Below are 18153 nucleotides of genomic sequence, written 5' to 3'. Positions count from 1 at the left end.
CTTCCCCTGTCTCTGCCTGTCTATAATTGATATATCTGTATATGTTACCTAAATATATGTCTGTCTATCACACTCAACAGATGCAGATATATCACATATGTGCCACCTACAGAGAGATGAGGGTAATCCTGTCTGATGGGGGTGGAGAGAGACAGTTAAGGTGTACATAGCTGTCTGTATGCAAACATATATATGGACAACACAGTTATATAGTCAAATGTGGATTTAGGCATGGGCTGTAATTCTCTAAGTGTAGGAGCATGCCCAGTATGACCTTCAATAGTAAGAGTGGGACTCCATTCCAGAGCTTACTGTACTGTGGTCCAGGATTTTGTGTGCTATAGCCGATTGGCTGATGAACCTGTGTAAACAGTCCAGTACCTCAATGCTATACTGTCTGGGGATCTCCTGGCTGTGTGCTATCCTTATTAACTGAGTCATATCCTGGTGTCGGTACAGAGTGCATTGGACTGAGCAGAGTTTTCCATAATATGTGTAGTATATTCTACATAACATTTTGATTTCCTGGTATGTCAGCGACAGACCACTATAGAGTAATGTGATCAACTGCTGACAGACATTTGTTTACTGACTCCATACACTGCGGGAAACCTATGTTACTGCACAAATTGTTCTGGTGTGCAGATTCTTCATTTGTCTGGCCAGTGGTTCCCCTTCCCCTTATATGTGTCTCTTTCTCCTTCTGTAGCCCAGTCACAGGCTTTGTCCACAGTTGCTGCTGTTATGCATTTGTAGTTATGGTGGGAGTGGGGTAGAAGTCGTAACATTACACACAGAGTTATGGACTTCACACCTCTGACTGTACCTATTTATCAGGTTGTCCATCATTGCACCTCTACCTGTTTATCAGGTTGTCCATTATTGCACCCCTGCATCTGCTGTGGTCCTCAAACAGTTTGTGTTGCAATGTTATTATAAGGCTACATGTTGACCATAGCTGTCAAAATCTTGCAGACTGACATCTGGACAAGCCCATATATAACAGTCAGACACAGGCCCAGACATGGGGACAGGGTGTTAATATTGCTCTTCCAAACATAGACAGTTGGTAGAACGATTTTTTTATTAGCTTGCATTTTCTTATGGGTATGACATCTGCTTCTCAACTGTCTGTCATTGATGTTTTCACATCAGCCTTTATTGTTTTGCAAATAGTTTGGCAGGCAAATGCAATGTTATGACAAGCAGAACAGATAGATGAGGCATACGTGTGGACATTCTGTGACACCCTGCCATTCCAGGGGTATGGATGGTGCCCACTGACTTGTTGTCAGTACTGATACAGTAACGTGGCAGCCATTTATAACCTGGCACTACACTGACTTGTCACAACCTGCTGTTCTACTAGGCAATGTGTAGGTTACTCTGAGCTGTGTACTGTCCATATGTGTGGCCCCCTGTCCCTCCATTGTCCAGCTTTCCTGCAGTAACAAATATTGACTTCTGGACAGTGTGTACAACTCCTACCACAGGTGTAGCTGACATGCAAAATAGTTGGCATGGCCAGTCTCAAATCAGGGACCCGGTTAACTACAGTACTGTACTTAGACCACTAAGCCACAACAGCCAACAGTAAGTGCTGCCTACTCCCTGACAATATTAACCATGCACATACATAACACATTGATGCCTGCATATTGTGGACATGGAACAAGTTAGCAAGTTGACTGGGATAGCCGTGGGAATGTGTAGTCTGCTGCTATTACCCTATAAAAATAAATGTTACTGCATTTCTATAGGAACACGGGTGTGTTGGGGGGAGGGGAGCATACCTCTCAATTGTACACATTTCCACACACTGTCCAGATGTTTGCCTCATAATTTGGGTACATTTATCATAGTATTGTGGTTGTCTTGATAAATACTGTCATATCATTAAAGATCAAAGTTAGAAAGTAATGACAGACATTTGAGTTTCAGACTTCTTACCCTTCCGAGACTTAATGCAACTGCAAGACCTGTTCTAATATCACTGTCTAAGTTTGTAAGAGCAATATTTCATAACTGTCCCTATTTGTGGGCCTTTGCCACACATTTCTTTGTGACTTTGTACAGACGACTTGCTGTGAGAGGCTGAGAGTTGTGTATGGGACTCCAACATTGACATGCATGCATGTAACCTATGAGCCTGCAGTTTCTTAATCCCCCACATATACTGCAGTCAGTTTTGGCATCTTGGGGCCTACTGCATATTCTGGGTCAGATAGTATTTGGCAGACATTTCCTGTTGCCCCACATAGCTGTCAGTTGTCTGCTGCTATCCCGGTAGTCCATCTCATTCCCTTGAATACATGCAGCAATACCATAAATATGCTACCACAGTCTACTACTCCATTAATTTGTTGTTAAGAAGAGTGACTTACCTTGTGCCTGCAGCAGTTGTGAGGACAGTGCTTCAGGGCTGACTCTGTCAGATGGACACAGTATATAGCCTATACATGGTAAGGTACAGGTATTGTGATGTGTGTGGCATCCTTTTTACTGTGTGTAGGAGTCTGAGTGAGGTGTTAGTCCCTGGGTCCCTAGGGTGTTAGTGTATGTGCTATGTGTTGCCTCTTTGCCAAGGCCAGGGTGTACTGGGCATGCCTACATCTGCCTACAGGGACAGGCTCAGGGGGTCCTCCTCCAAGTCTCCCTGTGCCTGTGGGGACCTTGGCAATGGTGGAGGGCTTTGTGTCCCTTCCCTGTGATTTTCCTGCCGCAGCTGTTTCCACAGAATCATATTGTGTAGCATGGTAGATGCTATGAACATGTGTGCACATGTGGCTGGAGAGTACTGCAGGTCCCCACCAGACATGTCAAAGCAGCAGAACCATGACGTGAGCAGCCCAAACACATGCTCTATGATGTTCCTAGTTTGTGCGTGTGCCTCATTATGGCATTCTTCAGTGGGTGTGTGTGCATTTCTGATAAGCGTCATTATCCACGGTTCCAGTGTGTAGCCAGCACCCCCCACTAGATGGCCGTATGGGATACCCCCCCCGACAAATGCCTGGCACAGCTGTGATGCATGCCAGATGTTGGAGTTGTGATAACTGCCAGGGCTGCCAGCACACACATTGATGATAATGCCTTGGGCAATGCACATGACCTGGCAGTTGATGGAGTGATACCCCTTGAGGTTGATGTAGACTCTACCCTCCTCACCGAGTGGTGCTTTAATGTGCACATGAGTGCAGTCTGTGGCACCCAGTACCTCTGGGTAGTGTGCTACATGGTGGAAGAGATGCATATTGGTGGTTCTCAACTCAGGGGTGTTGGGGAAATAAATGTGCTCACTGCCATGTGTTAGCATGACATCCAGGAACTGGTGGAGTATCCTGGATGTGGATGTCTGTGAGACCCCCATGATGCCCCCAGTAGGTCTTTGAAAAGTACCTGTAGCTATTATTGTTAAGGCTACATATACCTTTGTTTCCACTGGGATGGGTTCCCCTCTGTTGGCTCTGGGTCTGAGGTGAGGGCGATAGAGGTCTATGAATTGCTGTAGTATTTTCCTGTCCACCATGTAGCACTCTACTATCTCCAGCTCATGTAACCCCTGAAAGTTTGCCCTGGGCCTGAACACTCTTCTCCTCCTCATTCTGGGCTGGTTGTCATCATCACTGACCTCAGTCTGTAGCACGTAGAGATGTAGCAAAGCAGCAGCAGCCCCTATCATTTTGTCAGTTAAAATTCCCAGGTGTGTACTCCAATGGTGCAGAGTATGTGGGAAAAATCAGATTGAAGGGTGTCTGCATACTTTATACTGGTGTGCTGCAGATGCAGCCTGTGTGATTGGTTGACTATGACACATTCCACCTGCCAGCTATATTATTGAGGGGTTTGAATGGCCTAGTGTGAGTGGCAGATTGCGTATTAGTAATTTATAGTTGATTGGCTTTTCTAAGCTATTTCCTTTTATTTTTGTTTTCCTTTTTTCGATTTCCTTCACTTCTAAGCCTCGCGCCATGCCGCACAAACCTGCGGCTGCAGTGTAAACATTGCTCAGCAGATTTGACCCTCCCTGTACACGAGCATGCTTAGCTTTTCTTTAACTAGCTAAGCAGAGCTTAGCAGCCTCAGACCCCTCCCCCTGCTTAACTGTGCTTAGCTGAGCTGTGCTCCAATTTGCTTACACAAACCGTGACACCCCCCTTTTCATGTCTGCTGTCTCTTATACCTACATTAACATGGTTTTAGCCCTTACACAGTTAGTACCTGTGGATACAGTGGCCCATTTTGCTATTCAATAAACTTAGCTCATTTATATATATCTAATTGTGTATACCATAGATACTGCACTACACCAGAGCCTATGTCCTTAGAAACCACTATAACCTGTCATTGTATGACACTGAATGCTGGCCAGTAAATGGGAAAATTCAATATTGCTTTCAATGTCATATTTTACAATTTTAATTTTTTTTTTGCAAACTAGCATGTTTGCGCATCGCTATGCGCAGCTCACACATGCCATATGTTATTAAAAAAAGTTTAATTTTTCATTAATTGCATCAATTTTAAATGTCAGTGGCCATAGTTTTGGCCATTTGCATGCCTACTGCACCTAATACATGCTTTTATTTGCCCTGTCACAGCCCCTGTTTTATTTTTAAATTCTGGTACACAGTTACTAATCGTGTACTTTTTTCCTGCAGACATAGCACCTGCATAGATGCCTTTCTGCTTCCTGGATCACAAAATCACCTCATTTGCATGGTTTTCACCAGCAGATGAGGTGATTTGCATTCTGCGATCACTTCCATGTCTGCACCATGTCTGCATGCTCGTGCACACACCCAGCCCTGTTTCCTGGCTCACTCTATGGCCAAATTTCATGTTCGGGCTACAGCACTATTCCTACACAGATAATTGCTCCATGTAGGGTTTATTGAATTATCCCCAATGTCTATACAGGAACATTTAAACAGAATAGCTACAGTTTCTAAAAAATCCAGAAAAACCTGAAATTCAGATTGAAGTGATTGGATAAGTGAACTTTTCTCTGGATGGTGGGGTATCATCATCAAGGCTATCATTGTGATAGTTGCTGTAATTTTTCTTTTAATGATTACATGTATGTGTACAAATATTTCTGTTAGCACAACAGTTAATCAAGAAACAATTAATTTAGAAGAGCTACATCTACATTCTGAGCAGTTTATTTTTATGTAGCTTTAAATAAAAAGGAGGATTGATAGATATGTTTTCCTCCAGCATTATCAATGTACAATTTAGCATTATTCTGTATATGTGTTCAAGGGCACAAATTGTCCAGCTCAGCAGCTGATTAAAGTGTAAAACATGCAAAAGTTAAAATATTTGCTTAATTATCAATAGTTGGTTTGTGGGCTTCAAATTTAACTATAAATGGCATGTTGTGAGATGATAAAGTGCTTACTATACGTCATATATGCTGCTTTATGAAATTCATGTGTTCAGTACAAGAATTGCTAACAGAATTGTGCATGAAAAAGGAAACTAAAGAGACTTTACAAGAAGTATGCTTAGAGATTTCAGTGAAACAGGAAAGGAACAGAAACTGGGTGAGACAAACATGATAACTACAGATACATCAAAAATATGGCATAATAAGATTAGACTGTCTGACCTAAAAGGTATATAAACTGTGCAAAAAAAATGTTAATACAGGACAGCTTTGATATGAGACATTTGAAGGCAGCATCATATACTTGACAATATCTTTCTTGTTATGGTGAATTGAAATAATCTCGAAAGAAGTCTGCTTGGCAATAAATATTACAGTTTAGTATGAATACTTTTTGTACAGTGTCAGTCTGTTGTTTGCTGTTTTAACAATACTAAAAAAATTCAGGTCATCCACAAAAAAGTAGAGTAACTTTTGAAGTTAGAGTTTGCAATACCAATACCGTATCACTGCCTTTCTTTCAAGTTTTCTTATTAGAATATAGAGACACCTGTAGTTTGACTGTTATAAACCAACATAAGCCTAGTCAAATAATGCTCTATCTTTCAGTTCTTGGCATGTCTTACATATAGCTTTGTATATTGATTGGGGTGTCATACATTGTAATTGTTGCCTACAGGACCAAATTATGGTTTATAAATATCCAAAGGATCAGTCCATTTAAATGGTTAATAAGTAAAATACATAAATAATTGCTAAGTGTGTTGTCTTAACATTATATTTGAATTTCATTGGTTTTTGCATGAAAATAGGGAAAGAAGCGTGGGAGGGTGCTGTTGTAATTGTGTGTGTTCCTGCCCTAACATTACAATTCCCCTTCAGACTCATGTGCGATCTGAATCTTAACTAGTACATGTAATTTAACTTTCTGTTTATGAGGTAAGTGAACTGCTCCTTAGTCGACCCTTTTTCAGGCATGACTAAGGCCTTAAGGGCAGGAGTAGCCAGTTGAACAGTATGTTTTTGAAATGTAGGAAGACTCCAAAGTATAAGGGAAAAAATCCATACAAACAATGAAGACATGGATTCACCTATTAATCCTTGAGGTTTAGCTCATTGAAGACACAACTTCATGAGTTAATCAGCTCTGGATTTAACCTGCTGAACAATCACAAAAGTAATGTATTTTTTTGAAGAAGGCAAGCCTTTCTGTCCCTCTTATTTGAGAAGCAAGCTCTTCACACACCTGTAAACTCCACAGTCACTCAAACATGAATAATGGAAAAGAAAACTAGAACAAAGGAATCATTGCCAGCACAGACCTCAAAAAACATACTAACAGCGAATTCCTACATTGTGCAGTAATACTGAGGTACAAAATCTGAAGAGTTTGAACTCAACAAAAGGATCCCTAGGGAGTTGTGGTTTGTGAAAGTATATGGAAGCCAAAAAGTTGGAAATCCAGACAGAAAGTAACAATGGTCTCAACTGAAACTTGGGTTGCAAGCCTAAAACTATCATTACTGATCCACCAGGCTGCCGTGAAAATCTTTACTACAAATTTTACAGTGTTTTAAGAAATTGCCTGAATCCTGATATAAGATTAATATAAGGCAGGGAGTCAAAGTCTGTATGAGTAATTCAGAATATTGAAGTTCTGAAGAAATCAGCTTCTATGTGAGACAGAAATGATGTGGCTTAAAGTCACAGTATCATCCCCATGGCCTGTGATAATACACATATTATCTTGAATAGATGTTATAGCAATAATAAATATATACAGTACATTGCATTAATGCATCAAGGTTCACTGTATTATAAAAATATGTTAGTGTAGAAATATGTCTCAGGAAACATGTATATTCAGAGTGTACCTTAAAGCTTATTTCAATATCTATGCTCTTTTCGATAAATATTTGTGTAGCAAATTAAATAAAGAGGTTTGGGAATGAGCTGAAGAATGCATGTAGCACGAGGAATTGTACTCTCTGAAATGCATAAATATGAAAATAAATGGGCATCTTCAGTGTTGTCTGAGTGCTTGAAAAGTATTGCACAGACCTGAAATTCAGACCAGGATGCATAGGCATGAGACAGATGCCAGGAGGACTGAAACTGTTACGAGTCCCCTTGCACTTAGTGGATCACTTAAATTCCTGGTGAGTTAAGTAGCACTTATTAGCACTTAACAGTGACAAAGTGGATAACACAGTTCAAAATCATATCTTTACAGAATCATCTTATTCTAAAACTTTAACTTGGCAGATGGTGGTATAAGCTGAAAATAACATTCATGAAATCTAGGCAAGAGACGGACAAACATAGTCTTTGTAAAGCCTACTAATGGTAAATCTTTGTTTAGAAGATGGACTTGCTGTCTAGAGGAGGAGCTTTGTGTGTGTGTGTGTGTGTGTGTGTGTGTGTGTGTGTGTGTGTGTGTGTGTGTGTGTGTGTGTGTGTGTGTGTGTGTGTGTGTGTGTGTGTGTGTGTGTGTGTGTGTGTGTGTGTGTGTGTGTGTGTGTGTGTGTGTGTGTGTGTGTTTGAACTCTGAGATAGCACTACAATTGAGAAAAGGACAAAGTTCACCTTGTTGGCTAAAAGGTTACTTACCCTGGGAATAGTTTTGCACACCCGGTCTTTACTTAATGTGAGTTCTCACTGATCTTATCTCAACTATGTGGGATTCGATAATGTGGGATTTTGATCTTTTCAGGTAGACCCATAAATATAAAGTTATATATATATATAGTTATTTGATCAAAATGACATAATTGTCTTTTTTAGCTTGTCATGGCAGTGGACAGAGGCTGCAGTGTATCATGTCTCCATTACAGAAGGCCATTACCCAAGAATTATTTCACAAGCTTGAATAGCTTCAGTCCTTATACTACTTGGTTAATTTGATCCTGTTAATCTATGCCTAAGCATTATATTCTGTTTGTTTCACAGTAATACAGAGTGTACCTATGGCTGTTGTGATTAAGTCATGAGGAGGATGCCCAAGGGACCAAACAAAACCAACTATGGATAGACCTGGTCCACCCACACATAAAACAGGTTATACTACTACTATATAATTCTGCTATTTAAAGAAAAAAAGAATGAATTCCTTACCTATCATGGTGTTGTATTAGAGAACTTCATTTCTCTTCAGACTGTTCTTACTAATATGCAGTGTCCTAGGATGCCTTTATGACATACTGCACATGTGCACATCAGTACTAGTACAGTAAGTATTAGGCATTGCCTCATATGATGCCTTTATGACGTACTGCACATGTGCACATCAGTACTAGTACAGTAAGTATTAGACATTGCCTCATATGATGCCTTTATGACATACTGCACATGTGCATATCAGTACTAGTACAGTAAGTATTAGACATTGCCTCATATGATGCCTTTATGATGTACTGCACATGTGCACATCAGTACTAGTACAGTAAGTATTAGACATTGCCTCATATGATGCCTTTATGATGTACTGCACATGTGCACATCAGTACTAGTACAGTAAGTATTAGACATTGCCTCATATGATGCCTTTATGACATACTGCACATGTGCACATCAGTACTAGTACAGTAAGTATTAGACATTGCCTCATATGATGCCTTTATGATGTACTGCACATGTGCACATCAGTACTAGTACAGTAAGTATTAGACATTGCCTCATATGATGCCTTTATGATGTACTGCACATGTGCACATCAGTACTAGTACAGTAAGTATTAGACATTGCCTCATTCTCTGCATTTGTCATGCACAAACATATTGCTCTAACACAGGGGTCTGCAACCTTTGCTATCAAAAGAGTCATTTCTGGCCCCTCTCCCACCAAATAAAATTCATTGGGAGCCAAGATACCTATTTGACCCCTAAAATAAAGATAACACAGTATATAAAGTTTTATATATAGTTATTATTACTAAATATAAAATAATTAAGTTTATAAGAGCAATATTTAAAATCCGTCCCTATTTTTGTTCCTTTGTTGGGATTTCTCATTCGCTGTATGTGTGTGTGTGTGTGTGTGTGTGTGTGTGTGTGTGTGTGTGTGTGTGTGTTTGTGTCTCGAGCTCTTAGAACAAGAAATCTGGACAAAGCTATAAACAATGGGGCACAAAGGCCAAAAAATATGGACAGTTTTTAAATATTGCTCTTACAAACTCCCAGGTTGCGTCCTACATGAACGCCAAGAGGAATTAATCCCTCAAATAAAACAGCTATACAATCTCAGCCTCACTACAGGATATGTGCCCACAGAATGGCGTACAGTAACAGTGGTCCCACTCCACAAAGGTGGAGCCTCTACGGACCCAGGAAACTATTGCCCCATGCCTGACTAGCTTAGTCTGCAAGGCTATGGAGAGGATCATCATGGAGCTCATAAACAAAGACATTGGGGACCTACAGACACTAGATCCTTCCCAGTTCGGCTTTGTCAAGGGCAGATCCTGCCTTTTAAACCTGGTTGACTTCTTCAAAACAGTCACCAAAGCCATAGATGAAGGGAAGGTAGTCCACACAGCCTATCTGGACCTTGCAAAGGCATTTGACACAATACCCCACTCAGGCATCATAGATAAGCTATCCAGCTTAAATATAAACCCCTATGTCACAAGATGGGTCGCAAACTGGCTCAAAGACAGAACCCACAGAGTGAGAGTTGCTGGAGCCATGTCAGACTCGAAACCGGTCACAAGTGGCATCCCACAGGGTTCTGTCCTGGGACTACTCTTGTTTGGTATATACTTTTCCGAGGTACAGGCAAACGTGGGAGGACTATGGCCCACCAAGTTCGCAGACGACTGCAAACTGGGTGCCATAATCGACTCTCCAGCTGACACAAACATCCTTCAAAAAGGTCTCACAGAGACAGATAACTGGTGCCAGCACCATGGTTTAAAGCTAAATGCCAAAAAATGTATAGTCATACCCTTTGGCGAAAACAATGTGCCCACAAATTACCACATAGGCGGAAACCCATTAAGTACAGAGAAAGTTATTAGGGACCTGGGGACCCAAGTTGATAGCAATCTCTCCTTTGAAAACCACATTGCCAAAGTGGTTAGAAAGACCTTCTACATAGCCCACCTCATCACGAAGGGTTTCACATCTAGATCAAGAGAGGTAATCGTGCCCCTTTATTCATCCCTCATCAGGTCCATCATAGAATACAATGCCCCTTTTGGGATGTACCTTACCTGACACCTGCAGCAATTAGAAAGACCCCAAAAGTATCTCACCAAGAGGATCAAGGGTCTCAAACAGATGCCATATGCTGCTCGGTTAAAAAACTCCAGCTCTACTCAGTTGCATACTGCCTACTTCGAGGCGATCTATGCCTGACATACAAAGCTATGTCAAATCCAGAATTAATGGACATGCTCCACCTCAGTAAATCTAAATCCCTTAGAGCCACACTGAGGGACTTGAACCTCAGCACAGAAATAAATAGAACTTGCTGGAGGGACAGGTTCATAACCCAGAGGCTCCCTTCACTCTGGAATAGAATTCCAGTTCATGTGAGGCAGAGCACTTCACTGAATCTCTTCAAGAAGAATCTCGATAGGTGGATGGGGGATCGTAGGTTTGTCCCAGGGATTACTCCCGTGTCACTATTAGACAGAGGCACAGTAAACTAAACCTTAAAAAGGTCACAGTATACTCAAATCAAGGGGTGGCGTAAGCCATACAGAATCGGGCTAGGCTTATAATTGCCCCAGGGCAGATAGCCTAGTATGAACCTATGAACCTATGAATAACATATTTTGCATTAGCATTAATTTTCTGAAGGGTATGAAGTCTGAAATTCAAATTTTATTTTTTATTTAATTTATTTTATTTTTATTTTACATTTGTTTACTGGGAGAGTCCGACTGGAACAAGGTCTATTTACAGCGGAGGCCTGGGGAGAAAAGCTCCATAACATAACAGTACAAATACAACAAATGACAAAAACAATTCTCTATAGAGGCATATGTACAATCAGAGCTCCATGTCTTTATATGACAAACACATAATCCACGAATGACAGAAAATTTCTATACAGTGGCATATATACAATCATGGAGATTTTTCATACTTTAGTTTGATTTGAGCAAGCTTGGTATATAGATAGCAAAACTTTGAATTCCCTATTGGTAGTACAAAGCATAAAAATGAAGGAATAGAATCTGGAAAATAATGCTATTTGGAAGATATGTCATTGCGTGAGAAATAGTTTGTAGGATAGTAGTTCCTGATAGGGAGTATTTGAGTAGTACAGAATAGCTGATGTAAGCAGTGAGGAGATGAGGTGTGGCAAGTTAGGAGCAGAGCAGAAAAGATTTTATGTGATACAGGGATAGAGTCATGATTGCAAGAGGTGTGACTTTAGTGATGCCTTGAAAAGTGAGATGGATGGTGCAGAGGAGATACTTTGGGGGAGGTTATTCCATTCCCTAGCAATGGTGTGGGAGAACAGACTTTTCCCTGCAGTGTTATTGGCTTTGGTTATGCAGAGAAGGGTTTTGTTGGATGAGCGTAGAGGGCGATTTGCAGAGTATTGTTTTAGAAGTTGGTTTAGGGCTGGGGTTTTCTGAGGGTTCCTTATTATGTTGAAGGTGAAGACTAATTGGTGATGGTTAATTAACTGAGGGAGTTCTATCCACTGCAGTTGCTTCAGGGCAAGACAGTGATGACTTCCAATGTCTATTTTTTCTGACTTCAGTCTTAATGATTTGCTAGAAAAACACAATTTTATGAGAAAAAGACCAGAAATAACATTCTGTGAAAATCTGCACAGTTGCGAGGTAACTGTGTGTGTGTGTGTGTGTTTGTGTGTGTGTTTGTGTGTGTGTGTGTGTGTGTGTGTGTGTGTGTGTGTGTGTGTGTGTGTGTGTGTGTGTGTGTGTGTGTGTAAAATGCATGTTAACAGAAACCATGTTATTCTAGCAAGTTTATAACAGCAATATTTAAGGTCCATCACTTGGTCACTCTCAGTGTGTGCGCATGTGTGTGTTGTGCGGTACAGTGGTCATTATTTTACAAAGCTACAGGGAGCCACTGCAGAAGGGTGGAAGAGACACATGTGGCTCCAGAGCTGCAGGTTGCAGACCCCTACTCTTTGAAAGTTGACAGTCTTTTTGTCTGTATATGTGGATATGTTTTGCAGTCAGGGCTAGTCCTATGAATAGGCCACCTAGGCAGTCACCTAGGGTGCCACTCTCTCATTTTTTGTAGAGTTGTTTTTCAGGTATTTATCTGTTTATGTATATTTTAAACTAAAGAAAAGTGACTTTTTTACAATCAAAATAAATAAGTATCTGAAGTGTGTCCTTACAATAGAAGAGAGAGCGGTGCCCTAGAGAGGAAGTCCAGCATATTTGTCCATTTGATTTGGTGGCCTCCTGCTTCTCTAGCACACAACCTATCTTGACAATGAATTGGGCAGATTGTGGGTAGTACAGAGTAAGACATCAACAAATTTAAGTGAATGGTGTATGCCGCGAAGAGAAAGCTCGGTAATGACATTTGGTAAATATTTTTTTTTTTTGGTACTGGCAGACAACCAGATCTTTTCATTAGTCCTTGGTTGTCCCTGATTTTGTAGAACATGATTGCCCTGTCCCTAGCCTGACATACCTCTCAACTGTCCCCATTTTTGTCTTATGCTTTTGGTATGTCCCACATAAAATTTGTAGTTTTCTGGCAAATCATTGAAGACAGCAGTCATGAAATAACAATGGACATTTAAGTTTTAGATTTCATATTCTTCAGAAAATTCGTGCTGATTTATTTTTTATAGCAAATCTTTGACAACAAAGGTCGTTATACAATGATAGAAATTTAAGGTTTCAAACTTCATATCCTCCAGAAAAAGCATGCTAACATAAAATGTGTTATTCTAACAACTTTTCATGTTTGTAAGAAAAATATTTAAAATGTATCCCTGATTTTGGGTGTTTCTCTCCATTATTTTTGACTTTGTCTGTATTTCTTATACTAAGAGGCTGAGATATTTCCATCACATTTTCTTCATGGTAAGCCACTGAGGATTACAATCTGTCAAATCAAAATACATGGGAATTCTGTGCTTTCTTTTCCACAGATACTATTTGTTGATGCAAAACCTGTTGTTCTACGAACTAAATGAAGTTGAGTAACAGAAAAATATAGGCCTGTCTGTGGGAAAATATGACTAAGGGCTGCTTTTTGCTCATTATTTTAAATGTGCTTGATTATTGTGATTTGTGTGAAGGAACTTGAAATACTTTAATGTGTGACTACTGTTTCCCTGGAACAAAGCTAAAATACAATCCATGGCTTGTCATTTTTAACTATAACTGAGGCATGGGGGTAAGAGATGTCTGTAGAATATAAATGGCCCTCTTGTTGTTTTCTCAGTTTAAAGGGTAATATCTAGCTTTGCAGAACTAGTGTACATTTGCAAGATTACCATGATTTATGTGAAGTAACTTGGAATAATTTCATGTCTAGCTACTATTTCCATGGAATAAAGGTGAAACTCAGTACACAGCCATCATTTTTAGCTATAGCTGCTAGGTGGGGGTGGGCACTGTCAAAATAGTCACTATCTGGCTTTGCAGCGGTAGTCTTTATTTGCACGACTGATGTGATTTGTGTGAACATCTTGGAATACTTTTATGTGTAGCTACATTCTGCATGGAATAGATCTGATTCACAAATTGTGGCTATCATATTTTTTATCACAAACCCTTGAAATGCACAAGAAGTAACTATAACTGCAAGTTAGGGGAGGAAACTGTCAATGTAACTTACTTTAATAACCTTAAACCATTTTTGCCACACTTGAGCATGGCTGTGAATGACTGACAGTGAGAGAGGAATGCTGATTTGCAGCAATGGGGCTGCTGCCCTGCATCATTCCACCGTATATATAACATCAGCTGTTAATAATACACTCTTAAGATACTTGTGGTCCTGTGGTAGGGGATGTAGTGGAGTGACAGCTACTTTGATTGATGTTATGCTGTCCATCTCTTATAGTAGTGGAGGGCATGACTGACTAGTGGGTGGGGTGGAGTTTGCTACAGCTAAACCTCTGAGGTATTTAAAGTAAGTTTCAACAAGCTATCTGCTTAAAGTAACTGACCCTCTTGTTTTGTCATTTTAAATAGTGTCTTCTATAGCACACCCATGGGGTAAATAAGTTCCAACAAGCTACCTGCATAAGGTAACTGATCCTCTTGTTTGTCATTTTAAATAGTGTTTTCTACAGCACACCCTAGGTGTGTTTAACGAAGTTTTGTTGATCTGTTTGTATAAAGTAACTGACCCTGTTGTTGTCTCCTCATTTTACACAGTCACTATCTGGCTTTGCAGTACTAATTTATGCTTGAAGCTGCTTGTGATTAGTGTACATTTGCATGATTACTATGATTTATGTGAAGTAACTTGGACTACTTTAATTAATGGCTACTGTTTCCATGGAATAAAACCGAAATATAATACAAATATAAAAAAGGGCGGGTGGCACCTAATGGCAGCAGCTGCTTCAGATCTCATCAGGAAAATGCTTCTTTTGACTTCTTTTTTACCAGAAACGTCAAGAAAAGCAGTTAAAGAGGAAGGAAACATGGTTAGATTAAGTTACACTGCTAGGAATCTGTTAAAAATTGGATCTGCATTCTCATTATGCAGTGGGTTTGATCATCTTCTTACAATAAGGCCTGTAAGCTCAAACATACTACAAGAACTACTACAGCTAAGGATTTTGCTGGAACATGGAAATGAATGCAAACTTCGAGCAGATCACATGTTCATTGCAACTGATAGTCATAAAAAAAGGAAAAGATGTACCAGATTGAGGAAAAGAGGAACCAGAACAGGAATTTCAAACAGATTGTAGGTAAACCCTCACAGGCCTGCAATGCCCTCCATACTACTAGCCAATGTACGCTCACTTGAAAATAAGATGGATCACTTAAGACTGGAACTCTCATCACAACACAAGGTGAGAAACATCGATTTATTTGTGTTTACTGAAACGTGGTTAAACCAAAATATCAGTGATAGCACAGTAAATGTAGAGGGTATGACTTTATTCAGAGCAGACAGAATTCACCCACTATGTGGCAAGTCCAGAGGAGGGGGAGTGTGTATATATGTTAATAACAACTGATGCAGCAACTGTGTAGTGACCACCACCTTCTGCTCAGAAAATACTGACATTCTGTCACTAAAATGCAGGCCTTTCTACCCGCCAAGAGAGTTCAATGGAATATGCATCACAGCAGTCTACATCCCACCTGATGCAAATATCAGTGGTGCTCTGTCCACCTTATATCAGTTTAAGTGACCTGCAAAACAGAAATCCAGAGCATGCAGTAGTAATAGCAGGAGACTTCAATCAGGCTAACCTAAAGACTGTATTACCCCACTACCACCAGCATGTAAACTTTGCCACAAGGGGGGGTTAATGTACTGGACAAGGTCTACACTACATCAAAGGTGCATATAAAGCAAAACCTTATCCACATCTAGGGAGCTCTGACCACCTAGCCATCATGCTGGTTCCAGCTTATAAATCCATACTGAAAATCAGTACACCGACTAGAAAATAAATAAGGATCTGGCCTGTGGGAGCAATCTCAGCTCTATAAGACTGCTTTGACTGTACAGACTGGTCAGTGTTTAGAGAGGCTGCTGTGACAAACAACCATATTGACTTGGACACATGCACTGAGTCAGTCACAGCTTACATTTCTAAGTGTGTGTAGGATGTAACAAGCACCAAACTCATCACCATACAGGCAAATCAAAAATCTTGGCTAACTAGTGAGGTGTACGAGCTCTTGAAAGTAAGAAGTGCAGCTTTCAAATCCGAAGACTTGGAAGCTTTAAGTGTGGCCAGAGCTAAACTGAACAAAGGTATCAAAGAGGCGAAAAGATCCTATGGCAGAAAAATCCAAAGTCACTTCAGGGACCAGAAGGATACCAGGCAACTATGGAAAGGAATTCAATCCATCAATGACTACAAGCCTACATCAGCTTCATGTGATGATAGCATCGAGTTTCTGAACCGACTGAACAAATTCTTCAGTGGGTTTGACGCTGACAACAAAAGAACAGCATGCAGAATCCCTGAAGACAAGGATGCAGCGGTGCTGGGCTTCAATACAATCAATGCACATCAGTACTAGTACAGTAAGTATTAGACATTGCCTCATATGATGCCTTTATGACGTACTGCACATGTGCACATCAGTACTAGTACAGTAAGTATTAGACATTGCCTCATATGATGCCTTTATGATGTACTGCACATGTGCACATCAGTACTAGTACAGTAAGTATTAGACATTGCCTCATATGATGCCTTTATGATGTACTGCACATGTGCACATCAGTACTAGTACAGTAAGTATTAAACATTGCCTCATATGATGCCTTTATGACGTACTGCACATGTGCACATCAGTACTAGTACAGTATTAGACATTGCCTCATATGATGCCTTTATGATGTACTGCACATGTGCACATCAGTACTAGTACAGTAAGTATTAGACATTGCCTCATTCTCTGCATTTGTCATGCACAAACATATTGCTCTAACACAGGGGTCTGCAACCTTTGCTATCAAAAGAGTCATTTTTGGCCCCTCTCCCACCAAATAAAATTAATTGGGAGCCAAGATACCTATTTGACCCCTAAAATGAAGATAACACAGTGTATAAAGTTTTATATATAGTTATTATTACTAAATATAAAATAATTAAGTTTATAAGAGCAATATTTAAAATCCGTCCCTATTTTTGTTCCTTTGTTGGGATTTCTCATTCGCTGTGTGTGTGTGTGTGTGTGTGTGTGTGTGTGTGTGTGTATGTGAGTGTGTGTGTGTGTGTGTGTGTGTGTGTGTGTGTGTGTGTGTGTGTGTGTGTGTGTGTGTGTGTGTCTCGAGCTCTTAGAACAAGAAATCTGGACAAAGCTATAAACAATGGGGCACAAAGGCCAAAAAATATGGACAGTTTTTAAATATTGCTCTTACAAACTTAGAAAGTTGATAGAATAACATATTTTGCATTAGCATTAATTTTATGAAGGGTATGAAGTCTGAAATTCAAATTTTATTTTTTATTTAATTTATTTTATTTTTATTTTACATTTGTTTACTGGGAGAGTCCAACTGGAACAAGGTCTATTTACAGCGGAGGCCTGGGGAGAAAAGCTCCATAACATAACAATACAAATACAACAAATGACAAAAAAAATTCTGTACAGAAGCATATGTACAATCAGAGCTCCATGTCTTTATATGACAAACACATCATCCACGAATGACAGAAAATTTCTATACAGTGGCATATATACAATCAAGGAGATTTTTCATACCTTAGTTTGATTTGAGCAAGCTTGGTATATAGATAGCAAAACTTTGAATTCCCTATTGGTAGTACAAAGCATAAAAATGAAGGAATGGAATCTGGAAAATAATGCTATTTGGGAGATATGTCATCGCGTGAGAAATAGTTTGTAGGATAGTAGTTCCTGATAGGGAGTATTTGAGTAGTACAGAATAGCTGATGTAAGCAGTGAGAAGATGGTGTGGCAAGTTAGGAGCAGAGCAGAAAAGATTTTATGTGATACAGGGAAGATGGATGGTGCAGAGGAGATACTTTGGGGGAGGTTATTCCATTCCCTAGCAATGGTGTGGGAGAACAGACTTTTCCCTGCAGTGTTATTGGCTTTGGTTATGCAGAGAAGGGTTTTGTTGGATGAGCGTAGAGGG

This window comes from Protopterus annectens, chromosome 1.part1 (genome assembly GCF_019279795.1).
Source record: "Protopterus annectens isolate FY-2018-M chromosome 1.part1, PAN1.0, whole genome shotgun sequence".
Taxonomy (NCBI): Eukaryota; Metazoa; Chordata; order Ceratodontiformes; family Protopteridae; genus Protopterus; species Protopterus annectens.
The sequence above is the reverse complement of the archived record's forward strand: the minus strand, read 5'-3'. Positions refer to the sequence as shown.